Below are 5,991 nucleotides of genomic sequence, written 5' to 3' on the forward strand. Positions count from 1 at the left end.
GTACAAACATATTTTTGCTGATCCAGTAGATGTTGAGATATTTCACTGGATGAGTGAAAAATCTGACCTGCTACTGGCGCTAGATGAAAAGTCAGAGGATCACCAAAGATATGAGGAGTCATCCTCTGCACACCATGAATATCTGTACCAGATCTAATGCTAATCCATCCAATAGATGTTGAGATATTTCAGTCTGGACCAAAGTGGTGGACTGACAGTAATAATGTTCCCTTGGCTAGTGTTATATATATCTTTGTAAACTTCATGGAACTCAGAACAAAACTTTTCTTATTATGACAAGATTTAAGTTCTTCTTACAATTAGATGCTTTGTCATTATAACAAGATGCTTAGTAGATACATTTCTTATTCTGTGATTTTAAATGGTGGCGATTCTGTGCTGCCGTGGAAAAACTGCTTTGTATGGACTGCAACTCTGAAGCTTGTTGGCCACACCTCAGAGCAGCTGTGTGGTTCAGCAGTAGTTTTCTGTCCCCTGTGATTCACTGTTGATTTAGCCTTTTTTAATTCACTGATGTAGTTTCACAGCAGGTCGTTAGTGTCCATATGAAGCTCAGCGCTGTGCTGATGCTCTGGAGGGAGAGATGTACCACAACAGTGACAAGAATTCATAGGTTGCATTCACCAAAACCCTGTGGACTAGCTGTAGAATGTTACTCATCATATTGAAAATCGCCAGATGTTGTCACTGTATGAGCAATAAAAGAAGTTTACCATCATTCCTTGTGGTAAATCCTCTCCCTAAGCTCAAGAAACCCACATTTCCTCTCTCGCTCACGCACTGCTTGCACTACAGGTTCCTCTGATTCGGATGTTTCCCTTCCCCTGATGATGAAAGCAAGCAGAAGTTCAGCTCTGCTCTCCCATAATCACTGTCTAAGTATAGGGCACTCCATGATCTGCACTGTGTGTCTATGTACACAAAAAGCTTTTTATTTTTCTCTGTAAGCAATAATGACGTTGCATTAAAAGGCTCTCTGAGGGTTTGTCTTCCGCTGAAGGATGCAAAAAAATGTAGTCCTGTCAGCCATACTTGAAAGGTCACAGAGCATAAATGCTGAGTTCCTGAAGTCAATTTCTCATTCATTTTTCCCTTAGAGAGGAGGATTATGAATCATAATCTGCTGCCTGTGGTAAGGTAGTACAATGTTACACCTCCTGGAAGTGTTTGCAGGAGCAGTCTGATTTCAGTCTCTGGATCAGATGTCGCTAAGTGCGTTTTTGAGTTCAAATGCTAAACTAAAATGATCTGCATGTCCACGGAAAAATGAATGAGAAGCTTTCTTCTTCAAATAGGGGCTATGATAAAGGAGGCAGGACATTACAGTTGTACTGGCATTCCTCAGCAGTTTGGACATCTGTGTACATTTGAAAAGATTGCCTGGAGTTGGGACTTGGACCTCTCCACTCTGTTCAAATGTAGGCCAGTGGCTAATGTGGATGAGGAGGGGATAAGATCACTCTTGTCCTCCAGGCTTGAAGACAAACCCTATGATTGACTCTTCTTCAACATGCAGGTTAGGTTAAAAAAAAAAACAGTAAAACACATGTTGAGTACCTGTATTATCTGTGTTCCTGTAGTATATAAATATGTGTACTGTAACTGGTGACTAACTATCATGTATATAAAGATTAGACCAAGTGTTTGGCTGGTGCCTTTTCTTTCCTGGAGAGTTGTGTTTGTCTGATCTTTGTCAGTTTAGTTTCTCCCCTCAGGTGAAGTCTGTGCTCCTCATTAGCTCGACTGCAGCGTTTCATCTGCTCCTCACATCACTACAGCTCCATTTAATTTTCTGGGATCCTTTTAGTCAACTCTGTACACCTGTCTTTTGGTAAAAAGTGCCTGGACACTTACACACATTAAAATACAATTTTGTGCAATTTATATGTACAATCCCTTAATAATACAGTCAACTGATGCTGATTTCACTGTAAAGTTTTCCCGGAGACAAAAAATCTGATCTTTGTTTGGACTCCACATCCCCAAAAGTACAAGACAACATCATGTTTACTCCAATCTGGGCCATGCCCCCCCATTGAGACATATAAAACAAAAAACAAATCAACTCTCAGCAGTGAGGAGAGTTATATTTCATTCTTTCTGGCCACCACAAACAAAAACAGGTACATCTCTGGTGGTCATACAGAATTCATAGAACTAAAGTTTCATATGTAACTCCAGTTGGAGTTGTACTGTGAAAAGAGAAACAGAGAGATCAAGAGTGTGTTGCTGGGTTGTAGATCCACATGAATAAAACTGGACTCATTATGCCGCTGCTGTAGACAGCTGTATTATCGAATATTAAATCATTCAAGAAGATGTGCTTGAAAACATGATTTTGTACCTGTAATCTTAGATTTGTAAACTTGTACATTAATGTTTGTACATGTAATCTTGCAAAACGGAGTTTTACAGGCAGAAACCTAAATGTTCAACCCGCCAGTATGTATATGCAAGCTTGCAGCATGGAATTTTACAGGCTTCTAAAAATAAGATTATGGGTACAAAACCCTGTTTTCAAGCACACCTTTTTTGAATGATTTAATATTCTGTATCGATTGAAACTGAAACAGATGACTAAAAAAATGTCTGAACATGTCCAGTGTAGACAGGAGGGAGGGATACTGAAACAACATTATGTCAGAGCTGTGAAAAGGTATAACAGCTCTTATTCTCCATTAAGGAGCAATACAAACTTTTTACAGCCACCTTTATTACAACAAGGTCAATTTTGTCCATCATTTCTGTCAGTGCTCACCAAAATAACAGAGTCAGATGAGACAAGGAATGAGTAATCGGACGGTCAGACATTTTGTGAAAAAGTTAGGCCAGATTATCTGAACCACTTTATTTGGAAGTAAAACCAAAAGTGAGAGCACCCGAAAATTTGGTAATAATCTCTCACTCCACAGGAAAACTGTGCACACAACAACAGCAAGCAGGACATCCGTCTCTAAACTGTGATAGATGTTAGCAAAAGACAGTTTGGGCAATAATTTTACTTTTCGCCTTCATTTTCTCTTCCAAATAAATATGACTTACACTGGGGCTCAATCGTGAATCAAGTGTGTGTTACCTGTCGGATCATATGACAGTTTCTTGACCTGTTTCAGTGATGTCATCATTACTTATTAAACTACAAAAATAAAAGCCAAAACTTAAATAAATCCAAATTACCCTTTAAAGGTGCAACAAGTAGCATGTTTGCTTGATTGACAGATGGCTCAGCCTGTCACAGTGAGCTGAGCTGAGTGCTGTTTGCACTCTCCAACTCAGCTCCAACTCTCCCAAATTGAGATTTTCACCTAAGGTGTTTTCAAACCTGCATTGTTTAGTCCAGCTCTATTTTCCTGTGTGAAAAGAAACCAAACCAAGGTGAAAACACTACAGGTTCACCAAGTTATCCACTGATTCAGACCAGAGCAAACAAACTATAAGTTTGAAAACGCATTAAGAAGGCGAAGAGCGGTAAATTCAAACCCAGGGGTTGAAAACATCCCTCCAGACACCTATAAAAGGTGACATCACAGATGCTCCATATCTGTTTTTCTTACAGTCTAAAGTCAAAAGTGAGCAATCTGTGCGAGAATGATATATAAAGCAAAGGTTAGATCACCAACCCATTAATCCACCTTGGTCAAAGGTTATGAAAATCACACTGTAGACGGATCAACAGGAAGTGATTTTTGTGTAGTCCCAGCAGTGAATACGAGGGAACTGTACAAACTGTTTTCATGTAGCAGAGATGCCAGAAGCGGCACAGAGGAGTGATGTGATGCTGTAACAGGGCTTTCATGTAGAACAGTGCTGTCTGCTGTTACATAAACAGCTTTACAAAAGTGAGCAGTCCTCCACATTCTCTCTATAAAAAGACCCATCATTTCACCCCACTCCTAATCTGGCTTTATTCTATCCATTTCAGCAGTTTGGGCTTTTAGGAGAACAGGGGGATGAAATTCAGAGAGGAAGAAAGAACAGACTGTGTAGTATATATATATATACAGTTTGTTCTTTAGTTATCAATGTTTTGTCAAAGACTTGGGCGGACTTATTCACACAGTGAAATCACTTTGACAGATTGACGACTGGCTTCTTCCTGACTGGTACATGCTGGGTGACATCCAGCTCCTCCTCGTGAGACTCGTGGGCTGCATTTGGTTCCACATTATCACACCGTCTTCCCTCGATGTGTTCCCTTCAGTGAGCCCGCTAGCAGTGGTGGAAAGTAACTAAGTACGTTTACTTGAGCACTGGAATTAAGTACAGTTTTCAGGAACTTTACTTGAGTATTTCCATTTTATGCTACTTTATACTTCTACTCCACTACATTTATTTGACAGCTTTAGTTACTTTTCAGATGAAGATTTGACACGATGGATAATATAACAAGCTTTTAAAATACAACACATTGTTAAAGATGAAACCAGTGGTTTCCAAACTTTTTGGCTTTTGACGTCTTACAAAAAGCAGTGTGTAGTCGGGGTCACATTTCACATGTCTATGAGTTGTTAACAGCTCCACCAAATAGTGATTTTTCCCTCTAAACTTCTCACATGGTTTCATTTCAATAAATGTTCAAATGATCCAATATTTCACCAAAAATCAAAGATTAGAGAAAAAGTCCAAAAATCGAAAACAGATTTGTGTATCAGAACTTTGTTTTGTCTTCTGATGACCCTATGGAGGGGCCTGACCCCTAGGTTGGGAACCACTGGACTAGACTAGCTAACTGTACATAAAGTAGTTGAAACTAGCTCCACCTCCGGCAGCTACAACAGTAACGTGCAGCTCTAACACTGATGCTTCAGTATTAATAATCTAATGATGTCATATATAATAATATATCAGTCAGAGGGACCAAACCACTACTTTTACTGCAATACTTTAACTACATTTGTCTTGCTAATACTTATGTACTCTTGCTTAAGTATGATTTTTCATGCAGGACTTTTATTTGTAATGGAGTATTTTTACAGGACTCTGGATCTGAGTATTTCATCCACCACTGTCCACTAGTGATGAAACCAGATGTACAAGAGGTGAGTCCTTCTGGTCCTCAGCAGAGTAAAATGGGCAAGAAATCAACTGAGGATGAGACCAAATGGCAGCCAATACAAGGTCAGTTCAGTTTGAGGGAATGACAATGTGTCCCTGAATGGTTTTCATAAAGTTTGGTATGGTAGTTTGTTTAGAAACAGCTCCAAAGACTAATAACAGTGATCACATTTGAAGTCTCCGGAGAGTAGTTCAGAGAGTCTCCCAACTTTAATATGATATTAAATCACCAGAGAGCTGCTTCAATGAACACATCCAGACTAATGTCACTATAGACTCTGTATGTAGAATCTTGTAATTGTATTATCTTTCATTATATTCTGATGGCATACATTTGTCTGTAGGAAAATGAAACGATCATGGTGATTTAAAAAACTAAATCTAAAAGATAAAAACATTTCCCAACACTTAAAAGTGCAGTGTGTAGAATTTAGTGCCATCTAGCAGAGCAGACTTGAATATTCATAATTAGTGTATAATCACCTGAAAATAAGAATTGTCATGTTTTTCGTTACCTTAGAATGAGCCCTTTATATCTACATAGGGAGCGGGTCCTCTTCCATGGAGCCCACCAAAGTAGCCCAGAACAGACAAACCAAACACTGGCTCTAGGGAGGGCCTTTTGTGTTTTTCGCAAGTTTTCGCAGCCACTTTAGGTTCTCCTACATGCTCAAATTGCTGAAAGAGAAGTCAGGCTTGAAACAAACCTCCAGGTTAGGAGAAATGAAGATGGACAGTAAAATTATTACTCAGAGTTACTGTTAATGTCTATCGCAGTTTACAAACTGACTTCCTTTTGTGCAAATCTTAATTCTCCATTTTTACACTCAGACATTACCACTATAACCTCACTTTGAAGATGTGTATGTGATCAAATATTCAAACTTATGGGAGACAGAAGACATGAGAATGTGG

The sequence above is a fragment of the Thunnus albacares genome, chromosome 13 (genome assembly GCF_914725855.1).
Source record: "Thunnus albacares chromosome 13, fThuAlb1.1, whole genome shotgun sequence".
Taxonomy (NCBI): domain Eukaryota; kingdom Metazoa; phylum Chordata; class Actinopteri; order Scombriformes; family Scombridae; genus Thunnus; species Thunnus albacares.